An 18,372-nucleotide genomic window follows, 5' to 3' on the forward strand; every position below is an offset into this window, starting at 1 on the left:
GGCTACAGTTAGGGTTGGGGCTAAAGTTAGGGTTAGGGTTGGTGCTAAAGTTACGGTTAGGGTTTAGATTACATTTACGGTTGGGAATAGGGTTGGGATTAGGGTTAGGGGTGTGTCAGGGTTAGAGGTGTGGTTAGGGTTACTGTTGGGATTAGGGTTAGGGGTGTGTTTGGATTAGGGTTTCAGTTATAATTGGGGGGTTTCCACTGTTTCGGCACATCAGGGGCTCTCCAAACGCGACATGGCGTCCGATCTCAATTCCAGCCAATTCTGCGTTGAAAAAGTAAAACAGTGCTCCTTCCCTTCCGAGCTCTCCCGTGTGCCCAAACAGGGGTTTACCCCAACATATGGGGTATCAGCGTACTCAGGACAAATAGGACAACAACCTTTGGGGTCCAATTTCTCCTGTTACCCCTGGAAAAATACAAAACTGGGGGTTAAAAAATAATTTTTGTGGGAAAAAAAAGGATTTTTTATTTTCACGGCTCTGCGTTATAAACTGTAGTGAAACACTTGGGGGTTCAAAGTTCTTACAACACATCTAGATAAGTTCCTTGGGGGGTCTAGTTTCCAAAATGGGGTCACTTGTGCGGGGCTTCTACTGTTTAGGTACATTAGGGGCTCTGCAAACGCAATGTGATGCCTGCAGACCATTCCATCTAAGTCTGCATTCCAAATGGCGCTCCTTCCCTTCCGAGCCCTCCCATGCATCCAAACGGTGGTTCCCCCCACATATGGGGTATCAGCGCACTCAGGACAAATTGGACAACAACTTTTGGGGTCCAATTTCTCCTGTTACCCTCGGGAAAATACAAAACTGGGGGCTGAAAAATAATTTTTGTGGGAAAAAATTTTTGTTTTATTTTTACGGCTCTGCATTATAAACTTCTGTGAAGCCCTTGGTGGGTCAAAGCACTCACCACACATCTAGATAAGTTCCTTAGGGGGTCTACTTTCCAACATGGTGTCACTTATGGGGGGTTTCTACTGTTTAGGTACATTAGGGGCTCTGCAAACGCAATGTGACGCCTGCAGACCATTCCATCTAAGTCTGCATTCCAAATGGCGCTCCTTCACTTCCGAGCCCTTCCATGCGTCCAAACGGTGGTTTCCCCCCACATATGGGGTATCAGCGCACTCAGGACAAATTGGACAACAAATTTTGGGGTCCAATTTCTCCTGCTACCCTCGGGAAAATACAAAACTGGGGGCTAAAAAAATAATTTTTGTGGGAAAAAATTTTTGTTTTATTTTTACGGCTCTGCATTATTAACTTCTGTGAAGCCCTTGGTGGGTCAAAGCGCTCAAAACACATCTAGATAAGTTCCTTAGGGGGTCTACTTTCCAAAATGGTGTCACTTGTGGGGGGTTTCAATGTTTAGGCACATCAGTGGCTCTCCAAATGCAACATGGCGTCCCATCTCAATTCCTGTCAATTTTGCATTGAAAAGTCAAACGGTGCTACTTCCCTTCCGAGCTCTCCCATGCGCCCAAACAGTGGTTTACCCCCACATATGGGGTATCAGCGTACTCAGGACAAATTGTACAACAACTTTTGGGGTCCAATTTCTTCTCTTACCCTTGGGAAAATATAAAATTGGGGGTGAAAAGATAATTTTTGTGAAAAAATATGATTTTTTATTTTTACGGTTCTGCATTATAAACTTCTGTGAAGCACTTGGTGGGTCAAAGTGCTCCAGTCAATTTTGCATTGAAAAGTCAAATGGCGCTCCTTCGCTTCCGAGCTCTGTCATGCGCCCAAACAGTGGTTTACCCCCACATATGGGGTATCGGCGTACTCAGGACAAATTGCACAACAACTTTTGCGGTCCATTTTCTCCTGTTACCCTTGGTAAAATAAAACAAATTGGAGCTGAAGTAAATTTTTTGTGAAAAAAAGTTAAATGTTCATTTTTATTTAAACATTCCAAAAATTCCTGTGAACCACCAGAAGGGTTAATAAACTTCTTGAATATGGTTTTGAGCACCTTGAGGGGTGCAGTTTTTAGAATGGTGTCACACTTGGGTATTTTCTATCATATAGACCCCTCAAAATGACTTCAAATGAGATGTGGTCCCTAAAAAAAAATGGTGTTGTAAAAATGAGAAATTGCTGGTCAACTTTTAACCCTTATAACTCCCTAACAAAAAAAAATTTTGGTTCCAAAATTGTGCTGATGTAACGTAGACATGTGGGAAATGTTACTTATTAAGTATTTTGTGTGACATATCTCTGTGATTTAAGGGCATAAAAATTCAAATTTGGAAAATTGCAAAATTTTCAAAATTTTTGCCAAATTTCCATTTTTTTTGCAAATAAACGCAGGTAATATCAAAGAAATTTTACCACTATCATGAAGTACAATATGTCACGAGAAAACAATGTCAGAATCGCCAAGATCCGTTGAAGCGTTCCAGAGTTATAACCTCATAAAGGGACAGTGGTCAGAATTGTAAAAATTGGCCCGGTCATTAACGTGCAAACCACCCTTGGGGGTGAAGGGGTTAATGGTGATGGTGTTTTGACCCCTGTAATCTATGCATGGAAGTAGTTCCCCATTCTTCTTCTGCACAAAGAAGAACCCAGTCTGCCCCTGCAGGTGACAATGACTTCCTAATGAATCCTCTTGCCAGATTTTCCTGGATGTACTGTGACATTGCCTCCGTCTCCGGGAGAGATAACGGATAGACTCAACCCCGGGGAGGCTCAGCACCAGGCAAGAGGTCAATAGGACAGTCATAGGGGCGGTGAGGCGGAAGGGTCTCTGCAGCCCTTTTGGAGAACTTGTCCGCATAGGGCCAATATTGCTTGGGGAGAGGGGATAGATCTGCGGGTACTTCAGTAGTAGCAACCTGAACACATTCCCTCTGACATCTACCCCCACAAGATTCACCCCATCCCAAATTTCTGCCTGGGGACCACTCAATATGAGGAGAGTGGTACCATAGCCAAGGTATCCCTAACAGGGCCTCATCAATTCCCTCAGAAATTACGAACAGAGATATAATTTCCTGATGATATGGCGACATGGACAGAGAAAAAGGGATGTTCTGGTGTGTTATCTGTGAGGGCAGTGTCGACCCATTTACCACTCGTACGGTTACTGGTTGAGCTAACATTACCAGGGGAATTGCGTGACGTTGGGCGAAGGCAGAAGACATAAAATTGCCCTCCACCCCAGAATCCACGCAGAGCTCTACTGAGTGGGTAAATGAGCCTATAGTAATTGTCCCCTTAAATTACAATTTGGAGGCAAACGTCGCCGTGTCTAGTGTACCTCCACCTACTACCACTAGACGCTGACGTTTCCTCGACCGCTGGGGACATCTGGTGGCAAGATGTCCTGACTACTGGCAAACATGACAAACCTGGAGTGCACGAGTGGTCCAGGACTTAGATACCGCTTGTGACACTACCATGGCCTCATGTGACTCAGGGGCCTGGACTGGAGATTCCAAATGTTTGGCGAAGGTGGGAGCCAGTCAAAACCTCTGCCTACACTGGGCTCGCTCTAACCTCCGCTCATGAAAACGGAGGTTAATACAAGTGGACACAGCTATTAACTCCTCCAGTGTGGCGGGAATCTCCCTAGTGGCCAGAGCGTCCTTCACATGGTCAGCCAGCCCCCTCCAAAATATCGGAATAAGGGCTTTATCCGACCACTCCAGCTCAGATGCTAGGGTGCGAAAGTGGCCGGCAAAAGGGCTGACCAAGGATGAGCCCTGAGTCAATGCCAACAGTAGGAGCGCCGTATCATGAGTGACACAAGGTCCTAAAAAGACCTGTTTCAGAGTGCTCAGGAACAACGGAGCACTCTGCACCACATGATCACCACGCTCTCACAGCGGCGTAGCCCACTCCAACGCCCTGTCCGACAGGAGAGACACAATAAATCCCACCTTTGCCCGCTCTGTGGGGAAACATGCAGCCAGAAGCTCGAGATGAATAGAGCACTGGCTCACGAAACTCCTACAAGATTTACAAACACCAGAAACTTTTTCTGGCAGCGGGAGGCGAGATAGAGTCGGAACAGGGGTGGCAGTAGACAAGGTTGCTGCAGCCACGCTCGCTGCCTGAACAGCAACTGCAGTTACATCCACAGCTGAGGTTGTGTGCTCAAGAGCCGCCAACATACCCTCCAGCTGCTGGATGTACCACATGGATAGTTGTGTGTCCACCATTGCTAGCCAGACCCTGGCGCTAGTATTATGTTAGGGTTGGCGGACTGCACCGAGTATATTTAGATATTATTATTAGTGCGTTCGCAACCCAGGGTCCACAGTGCAGGAGACCAACCTGCTGCTAGCGAACTCTGTTACTTCACAGAGTCGCACAGAAAGGAAAACACTGTGCCCTGTTAGCGTCACAGGGGAGCACAGCTGCCTAACAGGGCAAAAGCAATCAGTGGTCAGGGAGTAGCAAGCACACAAACACCTCCTCTCCGGTGGAACCGGAATTCTAATGGCTTGAATTCACCATACAATCTCCTCACCAGAGGTGCCGGTATTCTAGTGGCTTATTTCAGCCGGACCCTGACCACAAGCAGACAAGACCACTGAGTAGCTAAAGCTCATAACATAAGCTGATGCATGGCAGTGCGGTCATGCAAACCTTTTATAGCTGCAGCAACTTCAGGACCTTCCTAGAGGACCAATGGGAGCTGCTACAGAACCTGAGCAACTTCAGGACCTTCCTAGAGGACCAATGGGAGCTGCCACAGTTCCTGAGCATGTGATCCCCAACCTCTAATGAGAGGTCTTACCCCAGGCATGCTCAGAAGGGGAAAAGCAGGACTTAATCCCAGAGACGTCTGCTCGCCACTGACCAGTACTGGCTACAATGGCTGAGCCTGGAAAGGCTGCAGTAACCATCCACACAGTATCAGGCTGAGCTAGACATTGGGACCGACATCTTCGCTGAGCAGGCTCCACTGCGGCTGGAGAAGAATAGGAGACCGCAGTGGAGATGGCCCGAGATTCCCACTGTACAGAGGCGGAAACTTGAACCCTAACACAGGCAGCAAAAAAAGTGGTCCTACGGCCTACAATGACCAAACTTTGAGCACGCAGAGATATGAGGGCTCTCACGGAAAAACCACAAAGGCAAATATGTGGCCTTTAAATATTTTTTATGCTAAATAGTGCTGTCTATAATTTCAGTAACAGACAGCAAAAAAAGTGGTCCTCCGGCCTACAATGACCAAACTTGGGGCACAGAGATATATGAGGGCTCTCATGGAAATACCACACTGGCAAATATGCAGCCTTTTAATATTGTTTTATGCTAAATAGTGCTGTATATAATTTCAGTGACAGTCAGCAAAAAAAGTGGTCCTCCGGCCTACAATGGCCAAACTTGGAGCACGCAGATATAAGAGGACTCTCACGGAAATACATAACACTGACAAATATGTGTGTAGCGCCCCCACCGCCGCAGGGCCGAGGGGTACCCGGTACCGGGCCTGTGAGTCTCGGCTCTGGGGTTGTCACGGTGGCTAGGCCCCGGTCCGTGACCCTGCCGTGGGGCGCGTAGTGAAGGATATGATATGGATGATGGTGGTGATGCTGTGTTGGTGCGGTGCAGTAAATAACGAGGACACCAGGTTGCAGTCTCTTTACCTCTTTACTGAAGATCTCTGAGTCCTCAGTCCGGAACACGGTTCACCAGGCTGCGCAAGTCCGGCCGGTCCAATGGCACCTCCAGAGTTCTCTTCACAGGTGGAAATCGGTGCCTTCCTACTAGCGCTATGTGTTGTGGTCCTTCCCTGCTGTGCTTACGGAAAGTCCCCCACAACTGTTGTGTCTGTTTCTTAAGTTCCCTCACAACTCGATTAGATGATGTTCTGCTAATCCTCCGTCCCTCCCTGGTGTTCTGGTTGGGACGGCACCCGTTTGACGGGTAGGCTCGGAGCTCTTCCGGGACCCTAGAGTCGCCCCTCTCCACAAGTTGCCCCCCAAGACTGCATAGGTGATATGTGTTAGACAGCCCGCCTGTTATGGTTCTCAATGGCAAGAGAACATAGCCCAGCAAACATAGGAACTAGCTCTTGGAAGGATGGAAACTAAACTGACCATGAACTAAACCTGCCGCACAACTAACAGTAGCCGGGTAGCGTAGCCTGCGTTTTATCCCTAGACGCCCAGCGCCGGCCGGAGGACTAACTAATCCTGGCAGAGGAAAATATAGTCCTGGCTCACCTCTAGAGAAATTTCCCCGAAAGGCAGACAGAGGCCCCCACAAATATTGGCGGTGATTTTAGATGAAATGACAAACGTAGAATGAAAATAGGTTTAGCAAAATTGAGGTCCGCTTACTAGATAGCAGGAAGACAGAAAGGGCACTTTCATGGTCAGCTGAAAACCCTATCAAAACACCATCCTGAAATTACTTTAAGACTCTAGTATTAACTCATAACATCAGAGTGGCAATTTCAGATCACAAGAGCTTTCCAGACACAGACACGAAACTACAGCTGTGAACTGGAACAAAATGCAAAAACAAACAAGGACTAAAGTCCAACTTAGCTGGGAGTTGTCTAGCAGCAGGAACATGCACAGAAAGGCTTCTGATTACAATGTTGACCGGCATGGAAGTGACAGAGGAGCAAGGCTAAATAGCGACTCCCACATCCTGATGGAAACAGGTGAACAGAGAGGATGATGCACACCAGTTCAATTCCACCAGTGGCCACCGGGGGAGCCCAAAATCCAATTTCACAACAGTACCCCCCCCTCAAGGAGGGGGCACCGAACCCTCACCAGAACCACCAGGGCGATTAGGATGAGCCCTATGAAAGGCACGGACCAAATCGGAGGCATGAACATCAGAGGCAGTCACCCAAGAATTATCCTCCTGACCGTATCCCTTCCATTTGACCAGATACTGGAGTTTCCGTCTGGAAACACGGGAGTCCAAGATCTTTTCCACAACGTACTCCAACTCGCCCTCAACCAACACCGGAGCAGGAGGCTCAACGGAAGGCACAACCGGTACCTCATACCTGCGCAATAATGACCGATGAAAAACATTATGAATAGAAAAAGATGCAGGGAGGTCCAAACGGAAGGACACAGGGTTAAGAATCTCCAATATCCTGTACGGGCCGATGAACCGAGGCTTAAACTTGGGAGAAGAAACCCTCATAGGGAAAAAACGAGAAGACAACCACACCAAGTCCCCAACACAAAGCCGAGGACCAACCCGACGCCGGCGGTTGGCAAAAAGCTGAGTCTTCTCCTGGGACAACTTCAAATTGTCCACTACCTGCCCCCAAATCTGATGCAACCTCTCCACCACAGCATCCACTCCAGGACAATCCGAAGATTCCACCTGACCAGAAGAAAATCGAAGATGAAACCCCGAATTACAGAAAAAGGGAGACACCAAGGTGGCAGAGCTGGCCCGATTATTGAGGGCAAACTCCGCTAAAGGCAAAAAAGCAACCCAATCATCCTGATCTGCAGACACAAAACACCTCAAATATGTCTCCAAGGTCTGATTCGTCCGCTCGGTCTGGCCATTAGTCTGAGGATGGAAAGCAGACGAGAAAGACAAATCTATGCCCATCCTAGCACAGAATGCTCGCCAAAATCTAGACACGAATTGGGTACCTCTGTCAGAAACGATATTCTCCGGAATACCATGCAAACGGACCACATTTTGAAAAAACAGAGGAACCAACTCGGAAGAAGAAGGCAACTTAGGCAGGGGAACCAAATGGACCATCTTAGAGAAACGATCACACACCACCCAGATGACAGACATCTTCTGAGAAACAGGAAGATCCGAAATAAAATCCATCGAGATGTGCGTCCAGGGCCTCTTCGGAATAGGCAAGGGCAACAACAATCCACTAGCCCGAGAACAACAAGGCTTGGCCCGAGCACAAACGTCACAAGACTGCACGAAGCCTCGCACATCTCGAGACAGGGAAGGCCACCAGAAGGACCTTGCCACCAAATCCCTGGTACCAAAGATTCCAGGATGACCTGCCAACGCAGAAGAATGAAGCTCAGAAATGACTTTACTGGTCCAATCATCAGGAACAAACAGTCTACCAGGTGGGCAACGATCAGGTCTATCCGCCTGAAACTCCTGCAAGGCCCGCCGCAGGTCTGGAGAAACGGCAGACAATATCACTCCATCCTTAAGGATACCTGTAGGTTCAGAATTACCAGGGGAGTCAGGCTCAAAACTCCTAGAAAGGGCATCCGCCTTAACATTCTTAGAACCCGGCAGGTAGGACACCACAAAATTAAACCGAGAGAAAAACAACGACCAGCGCGCCTGTCTAGGATTCAGGCGTCTGGCGGACTCAAGATAAATTAGATTTTTGTGGTCAGTCAATACCACCACCTGATGTCTAGCCCCCTCAAGCCAATGACGCCACTCCTCAAAAGCCCACTTCATGGCCAAAAGCTCCCGATTCCCAACATCATAATTCCGCTCGGCGGGCGAAAATTTACGCGAGAAAAAAGCACAAGGTCTCATCACGGAGCAATCGGAACTTCTCTGCGACAAAACCGCCCCAGCTCCGATTTCAGAAGCGTCGACCTCAACCTGAAAAGGAAGAGCAACATCAGGCTGACGCAACACAGGGGCGGAAGAAAAGCGGCGCTTAAGCTCCCGAAAGGCCTCCACAGCAGCAGGGGACCAATCAGCAACATCAGCACCCTTCTTAGTCAAATCAGTCAATGGTTTAACAACATCAGAAAAACCAGCAATAAATCGACGATAAAAGTTAGCAAAGCCCAAAAATTTCTGAAGACTCTTAAGAGAAGAGGGTTGCGTCCAATCACAAATAGCCTGAACCTTGACAGGATCCATCTCGATGGAAGAGGGGGAAAAAATATATCCCAAAAAGGAAATCTTTTGAACCCCCAAAACGCACTTAGAACCCTTCACACACAAGGAATTAGACCGCAAAACCTGAAAAACCCTCCTGACCTGCTGGACATGAGAGTCCCAGTCATCCGAAAAAATCAAAATATCATCCAGATACACAATCATAAATTTATCCAAATAATCACGGAAAATGTCATGCATAAAGGACTGAAAGACTGAAGGGGCATTTGAAAGACCAAAAGGCATCACCAAATACTCAAAGTGGCCCTCGGGCGTATTAAATGCGGTTTTCCACTCATCCCCCTGCTTAATTCGCACCAAATTATACGCCCCACGGAGATCTATCTTAGAGAACCACTTGGCCCCCTTTATGCGAGCAAACAAATCAGTCAGCAGTGGCAACGGATATTGATATTTAACCGTGATTTTATTCAAAAGCCGATAATCAATGCACGGCCTCAAAGAGCCATCTTTCTTAGCCACAAAGAAAAAACCGGCTCCTAAGGGAGATGACGAAGGACGAATATGTCCCTTTTCCAAGGACTCCTTTATATATTCTCGCATAGCAGCATGTTCAGGCACAGACAGATTAAATAAACGACCCTTAGGGTATTTACTACCCGGAATCAAATCTATGGCACAATCGCACTCCCGGTGCGGAGGTAATGAACCAAGCTTAGGTTCTTCAAAAACGTCACGATATTCAGTCAAGAATTCAGGAATCTCAGAGGGAATAGATGATGAAATGGAAACCACAGGTACGTCCCCATGCGTCCCCTTACATCCCCAGCTTAACACAGACATAGCTTTCCAGTCAAGGACTGGGTTATGAGATTGCAGCCATGGCAATCCAAGCACCAACACATCATGTAGGTTATACAGCACAAGAAAGCGAATAATCTCCTGGTGATCCGGATTAATCCGCATAGTTACTTGTGTCCAGTATTGTGGTTTATTGCTAGCCAATGGGGTGGAGTCAATCCCCTTCAGGGGTATAGGAGTTTCAAGAGGCTCCAAATCATACCCACAGCGTTTGGCAAAGGACCAATCCATAAGACTCAAAGCGGCGCCAGAGTCGACATAGGCATCCGCGGTAATAGATGATAAAGAACAAATCAGGGTCACAGATAGAATAAACTTAGACTGTAAAGTGCCAATTGAAACAGACTTATCAAGCTTCTTAGTACGCTTAGAGCATGCTGATATAACATGAGTTGAATCACCGCAATAGAAGCACAACCCATTTTTTCGTCTAAAATTCTGCCGTTCACTTCTGGACAGAATTCTATCACATTGCATATTCTCTGGCGTCTTCTCAGTAGACACCGCCAAATGGTGCACAGGTTTGCGCTCCCGCAGACGCCTATCGATCTGGATAGCCATTGTCATGGACTCATTCAGACCCGCAGGCACAGGGAACCCCACCATAACATCCTTAATGGCATCAGAGAGACCCTCTCTGAAATTCGCCGCCAGGGCGCACTCATTCCACTGAGTAAGCACAGCCCATTTACGGAATTTCTGGCAGTATATTTCAGCTTCGTCTTGCCCCTGAGATAGGGACATCAAGGCCTTTTCCGCCTGAAGTTCTAACTGAGGTTCCTCATAAAGCAACCCCAAGGCCAGAAAAAACGCATCCACATTGAGCAACGCAGGATCCCCTGGAGCCAATGCAAAAGCCCAATCCTGAGGGTCGCCCCGGAGCAAGGAAATCACAATCCTGACCTGCTGAGCAGGATCTCCAGCAGAGCGAGATTTCAGGGACAAAAACAACTTGCAATTATTTTTGAAATTTTGAAAGCAAGATCTATTCCCCGAAAAAAATTCAGGCAAAGGAATTCTAGGTTCAGATATAGGAACATGAACAACAAAATCTTGTAAATTTTGAACTTTCGTGGTGAGATTATTCAAACCTGCAGCTAAACTCTGAATATCCATTTTAAACAGGTGAACACAGAGCCATTCCAGGATTAGAAGGAGAGAGAGAGAGAAAGGCTGCAATATAGGCAGACTTGCAAGAGATTCAATTACAAGCACACTCAGAACTGAAGGAAAAAAAAAAAAAAAATCTTCAGCAGACTTCTCTTTTCTCTCCTTTCACTGTCAATTAATTTAACCCTTTGAGGCCGGTCAAACTGTTATGGTTCTCAATGGCAAGAGAACATAGCCCAGCAAACATAGGAACTAGCTCTTGGAAGGATGGAAACTAAACTGACCATGAACTAAACCTGCCGCACAACTAACAGTAGCCGGGTAGCGTTGCCTACGTTTTTTATCCCTAGACGCCCAGCGCCGGCCGGAGGACTAACTAAACCTGGCAGAGGAAAATATAGTCCTGGCTCACCTCTAGAGAAATTTCCCCGAAAGGCAGACAGAGGCCCCCACAAATATTGGCGGTGATTTTAGATGAAATGACAAACGTAGTATGAAAATAGGTTTAGCAAAATTGAGGTCCGCTTTCTAGATAGCAGGAAGACAGAAAGGGCACTTTCATGGTCAGCTGAAAACCCTATCAAAACACCATCCTGAAATTACTTTAAGACTCTAGTATTAACTCATAACATCAGAGTGGCAATTTCAGATCACAAGAGCTTTCCAGACACAGAAACGAAACTACAGCTGTGAACTGGAACAAAATGCAAAAACAAACAAGGACTAAAGTCCAACTTAGCTGGGAGTTGTCTAGCAGCAGGAACATGCACAGAAAGGCTTCTGATTACAATGTTGACCGGCATGGAAGTGACAGAGGAGCAAGGCTAAATAGCGACTCCCACCTCCTGATGGAAACAGGTGAACAGAGAGGATGATGCACACCAGTTCAATTCCACCAGTGGCCACCGGGGGAGCCCAAAATCCAATTTCACAACACCCGCCTTAGACTGACTGTCCTGCCGCTGTTTGGAGTATTGCTTGAAGCTGAATGTTATTCTACTCCCTCGGCGTTCCGGCCACCGGTAGTGCACCTCAGTAGGATGTTGCTTCGGTCTTACAGCACGACTCCTACTGGTATTTCTCCTTTGCGTGATCTCGTTTCTCACTCAGCACAATCTATCTCGCTTCTAATCCTTTCTTGGGTACCGCCGCTACCCGGAGCATGCACGGTCCCGTTACGTTCTTTCTTGTTGCCAAGCCTCTGTCAGGATCCCACCCCTGACAGAGACCCTACTGTATCTTCCCCTACAACACCCTCTGCCACAAGGTGTTGTCTGGTCCAACCCAGTCAGCTTTCTGATCTAACTTCCTGCCTGACCCCCAGTTTACCCACTATGGTGGGGAGTGGCCTAATGAATAGCACCCTTAGCTCCCCCCGGAGGCCCAGCTGTGAAATGTATTGGTGTCTGTGATACCTGATCAGATGAACTCCTTCAGTGCCATCAGACGCACCATAGCTCCCCATAGTGGCGGAGCCACAGTACTGCAACGACCAGGACTCTGGGGCGCTGCACTCCCCCCTGGTTAAACACAGTACTCCGGGACTGGGAAGAAAACAACAATACAAGTTAGCAAAAAGACATACAGTTTTGTTGAGTGCAATAACAATAAGTATACTTGAACAGGCTTCCCTTTTTGGGAGGTAAGGACACTTGAACGTTACAAACATGGTTAACATTATAAATTTCAGGCTATAAATAACTCCTGTTACCCAACCGGGTATTCTACTAAGTGCAAAATTGTTGAACAATAATTTAACATTGCTTTTAAGGACATACACTCTGGATCCACTAAAGACCTTCCTATAATCACATTATAAGGTAATTTAACTTTTTCGTTCTCCCTCTTTAAATCTGCAGGACCGCCTGTCCTAACGGCACCAGACCTACTGCCTCTCCTTTCTATGCAGGACCGCCCCGTTCAGCCAGGACCTACTGCCTTTTCAACTACTATACACAGTATAGAACATAACATTACTTTCAGTTTAAGAGCACTGAGCCATCTCTACATGACTCCTATGAGGACTCAGGGTTTACCTTCTATCCTAACTATCTATCAACATTATCAAAACATTTTCTATTGAACATTAAGCCTTCTCATTATCTTTCTCTCTATCATGCATGCTGGACACCACGTCTATCCCTACGGGCCCACTGCATCCTTCTGCTATCTTTCACTTTTTCTTTTTAGAGAACATCATCAGCATTTCTTCACAATTAACTAGTTAAATACATATAACTTATTCATGTAGACATTATCATCACTTTCTTTCATCAAACATTATTGCTATCTGTCTTAAAGCAATATCACCATTTACGTGCAACAAATGAACATCCCCTTTAAGAGAGGACCAAGTCTCTATGAGGTAGCACGTCTTCTCAAGCTACCAGTCCATACTCAGCAAAGGTTCCAGTGTGGTATCTTCACAAAGAGTCCTTCTTTAAGTAAAACCAGTAGGGAGCACCTTTAATAAGGTGCAAACTATGTACAAGAAGTTCGGATCATGCACTGATCATGATTTCAGCAGTTCTTTTCAACTTTAAACTTGTGCAAAACTTTGGAAAAACAACAAAAAACAAAACAATAGGGATCCCGGGTCAACAAGGGGATCCCTTTAAGAGTTTACCCTGAACGGGTTTAGCAGCAACATAAGAGAACAGTAACTATATACATCTTTAAAGCATTATGCTTACTCATTCTTCGGTAGCCCCCACCGAGGCTTTACCTGGCAGGTGGCCCTCTGCGGCCCAGGCAGGTCGGTCTCCAAGTTCACTCCTGCGGCCAGGTGCACCCCGTGGGTTCGGGTCTCCTGCACGACCAGGTCGTGCGCTGCAATGAGGGTCTGTGTGGGCCGATGAATAATGCTGGCAGCAGCAGCAGCGGCAGCGGCGGCTTCAGCGGCAAGCTCCTCCCCCTCGGTGCGAGATACCGCCAGAACGGCGGTGCAGCGCTGCATGTCTCGAGCCCACCAGCCGCTACCCTTTAGATGCCGGCGGTATGTGACCACATCCCCCGGCTTCAGGAAGGACTTGGCGCCGTCTCCACGCAGGCAGGGCTCCACTTCCTCCCGGGTGATGCGGACCCTCAGAGCGGTCCCGATCTCCTGCACGAAGCCCTTTCCCGTCTGGGGCAGGTACACCACCACAACGCCCCACTTCGGCAGGGAGCCCTCCAGCAGCTCACCTCGTGCCTCCCGCTCCACTTCACGCTGGAACTCTGCGATTAAATAGTTCCGATATTCCCCCCAGGGGAAGGGCCCTAAGTCATGCCCCCCCGGTGCATTGGTACTAGACGGCGGGGACATCGGGGCGCCACCGGTCGCAGCAGTGACCGGGTCGTGTGCAGAAGTGAGGTGGCCATCCTGGGGATCGCGGCACTGGGTACCTCCACTTGCGGCAGCTCCTCCTGGGGAAGGTGTATGGACCGGGGACCGTCTAGGCCCTGGATGCTCCGTCGGCAGTTCCCAAGGATCCAAATCCTCCAGCGGAGGCATGTCAGAGTAATCCGCTGGTGACGGGGGTCGATACGGGGACATTCTTTTCTGTAAGCCTGTCCTGGTCTCCAGTTCCACCTCGTCTGAGTCATAGTTTCGTTTCTTCGGTCTTCGCCCGCCATAGAAGATTAAGAGGCGCATCTCTCCTGTCGACGGGCCCGCCCTTAGGATGCAGCAACATTTAGACTGGGCGGCCATTGTTGTTTGCGCTCTCCAACTTGCCCACGCCTACTCCACGCCCCTCTTCCTCTCCGGCGCTCTCCTCAGCGCTATAATGGCGGTGGATTTTGGCGGCAAATGGCACAGCACAGTCCCTGCAATAAAGTACAGTCCAAGCACAGCAAATCACAGTTCCAAGGCACACATGACCTGATTCTTCAGGCTGAAGTAGATCCTGTTCGTGACGCCAAGTTGTAGCGCCCCCACCGCCGCAGGGCCGAGGGGTACCCGGTACCGGGCCTGTGAGTCTCGGCTCTGGGGTTGTCACGGTGGCTAGGCCCTGGTCCGTGACCCTGCCGTGGGGCGCGTAGTGAAGGATATGATATGGATGATGGTGGTGATGCTGTGTTGGTGCGGTGCAGTAAATAACGAGGACACCAGGTTGCAGTCTCTTTACCTCTTTACTGAAGATCTCTGAGTCCTCAGTCCGGAACACGGTTCACCAGGCTGCGCAAGTCCGGCCGGTCCAATGGCACCTCCAGAGTTCTCTTCACAGGTGGAAATCGGTGCCTTCCTACTAGCGCTATGTGTTGTGGTCCTTCCCTGCTGTGCTTACGGAAAGTCCCCCACAACTGTTGTGTCTGTTTAAGTTCCCTCACAACTCGATTAGATGATGTTCTACTAATCCTCCGTCCCTCCCTGGTGTTCTGGTTGGGACGGCACCCGTTTGACGGGTAGGCTCGGAGCTCTTCCGGGACCCTAGAGTCGCCCCTCTCCACAAGTTGCCCCCCAAGACTGCATAGGTGATATGTGTTAGACAGCCCGCCTTAGACTGACTGTCCTGCCGCTGTTTGGAGTATTGCTTGAAGCTGAATGTTATTCTACTCCCTCGGCGTTCCGGCCACCGGTAGTGCGCCTCAGTAGGATGTTGCTTCGGTCTTACAGCACGACTCCTACTGGTATTTCTCCTTTGCGTGATCTCGTTTCTCACTCAGCACAATCTATCTCGCTTCTAATCCTTTCTTGGGTACCGCCGCTACCCGGAGCAGGCACGGTCCCGTTACGTTCTTTCTTGTTGCCAAGCCTCTGTCAGGATCCCACCCCTGACAGAGACCCTACTGTATCTTCCCCTACAACACCCTCTGCCACAAGGTGTTGTCTGGTCCAACCCAGTCAGCTTTCTGATCTAACTTCCTGCCTGACCCCCAGTTTACCCACTATGGTGGGGAGTGGCCTAATGAATAGCACCCTTAGCTCCCCCCGGAGGCCCAGCTGTGAAATGTATTGGTGTCTGTGATACCTGATCAGATGAACTCCTTCAGTGCCATCAGACGCACCATAGCTCCCCATAGTGGCGGAGCCACAGTACTGCAACGACCAGGACTCTGGGGCGCTGCATGTGCCCTTTAAATATTTTTTATGCTAAATAGTGCTGTATATAATTTCAGTGACAGTCAGCAAAAAAAGTGGTCCTCTGGCCCACAATGACTATACTTGGAGGACAGATATATATGAGGGCTCTCGCGGAAATATTACACTGGCAAATATGTGGCCTTTTAATATTGTTTTATGCTAAATAGTGCTGTCTATAATTTCAGTAACAGACAGCAAAAAAAGTGGTCCTCCGGCTTACAATGACCAAACTTGGAGCACAAAGATATATGAGGGCTCTCACGGAAATACCACACTGGCAAATATGTGCCCTTTTAATATTTTTTTTGCTAAATAGTGCTCTTTAAAATCCTACAATGACTAAACTTGAAGCACAGAGATATATGAGGGCTCTCACGGAAATACCACACTGGCAAATATGTGCCCTTTTAATGTTTTTATCCTAAGTAGTGCTGTATATAATTTCAGTAACAGACAGCAAAAAAAGTGGTCCTCCGGCCTACAATGACCAAACTTGGAGCACGCAGATATATGAGGGCTCTTCACGGAAATAACACACTGGCAAATATGTGGCCTTTTAATATTGTTTATGCTAAATAGTGCTGTCTATAATTTCAGTAACAGACAGCAAAAAAAGTGGTCCTCCGGCCTACAATGACCAAACTTGGAGCACGCAGATATAAGAGGACTCTCACGGAAATACATAACACTGACAAATATGTGCCCTTTTAATATTGTTTTATGCTAAATAGTGCTGTATATAATTTCAGTGACAGTCAGCAAAAAAAGTGGTCCTCTGGCCCACAATAACTATACTTGGAGGAAAGATATATATGAGGGCTCTCACGGAAATACATAACACTGACAAATATGTGCCCTTTAAATATTTTTTATGCTAAATAGTGCTGTATATAATTTCAGTAACAGACAGCAAAAAAAGTGGTCCTCCGGCCTACAATGACCAAACTTGGAGCACAAAGATATATGAGGGCTCTCACGGAAATACCACACTGGCAAATATGTGCCCTTTTAATATTTTTTTTGCTAAATAGTGCTCTTTAAAATCCTACAATGACTAAACTTGAAGCACAGAGATATATGAGGGCTCTCACGGAAATACCACACTGGCAAATATGTGCCCTTTTAATATTTTTTTTATGCTAAATAGTGCTGTATATCATTTCAGTAACAGACAGCAAAAATATGTGGTCCTCCGGCCTACATTGACCAAACTTGGAGCACAGAGATATGAGGGCTCTCACGGAAATACCACACTGGCAAATGTGTGGCCTTTTAATATTTTTTTATGCTAAATAGAGCTGTATTTAATTTCAGGAACAGACAGCAAAAAAAGTGAACCTCCGGCCTACAATGACCAAACTTGGAGCACGCAGATGTAAGAGGGCTCTCGTGGAAATACCACACTGGCAAATATGTGACCTTTTAATATTCCGCTTTACAATAATAAATACCGCGCTACAAGGGTCTAAAAGATAGTTGGAATTGCTCTAAAAGTTAGTTACTGATTCGCCTTGGTCCAGCAAGCTTAGAAACATATAGGGAATGTTCAGCACTAGTATCCAAACAGCCGTCGGCTGCGACTAATCCTGCCTACAATTAGAATAACTCGCAATTGGTGTGTGCATTAAATACAATTGGAGTAAACGAATAATGAATCACATACCGTGCTAGCTTAGCTGGTGGCTTGAAGTAAATGTACCCCCAGATGCATACGGTGCTCCACTACGTTAAATACGTATTTTAGATATGGAAAAGTAGTGCTTGTCATATCTGTCCCATTATTATCTAAGGGTACCGTCACACAGTACCATTTTGATCGCTACGACGGTACGATTCGTGACGTTCTAGCGATATCGTTACGATATCGCAGTGTCTGACACGCAGCAGCGATCAGGGATCCTGCTGAGAATCGTACGTCGTAGCAGATCGTTTGGAACTTTCTTTCGTCGCTTGATCACCCGCTGACATCGCTGGATCATTGTGTGTGACAGCGATCCAGTGATGTGTTCGCTTGTAACCAGGGTAAACATCGGGTAACTAAGCGCAGGGCCGCGCTTAGTAACCCGATGTTTACCCTGGTTACCAGCGTAAACGTAAAAAAAACAAACAGTACATACTTACATTCCGGTGTCTGTCCTCCGGCGTCTCAGCTTCTCTGCAGTGTGAGCGCCGGCCAGCCGGAAAGCGAGCACAGCGGTGACGTCTGACGTCACCGCTCTGCTTTCCGGCTATGGCGCTTACACAGTGGAGAGAAGCAGAACGCCGGGGGACAGACACTGGAATGTAAGTATGTACTGTTTGTTTTTTTTACGTTTACGCTGGTAACCAGGGTAAACATCGGGTTACTAAGCGCAGCCCTGCGCTTAGTTACCCGATGTTTACCCTGGTTACCCGGGGACTTCGGCATCGCTCCAGCGCCGTGATTGCACCGTGTGACCGCAGTCTACGACGCTGGAGCGATAATCATACGATCGCTGCGACGTCACGGATCGTGCCGTCGTAGTGATTAAAATGGTACTGTGTGACGGTA

Source organism: Ranitomeya variabilis, chromosome 4, assembly GCF_051348905.1.
Source record: "Ranitomeya variabilis isolate aRanVar5 chromosome 4, aRanVar5.hap1, whole genome shotgun sequence".
NCBI classification, from domain to species: Eukaryota; Metazoa; Chordata; class Amphibia; order Anura; family Dendrobatidae; genus Ranitomeya; species Ranitomeya variabilis.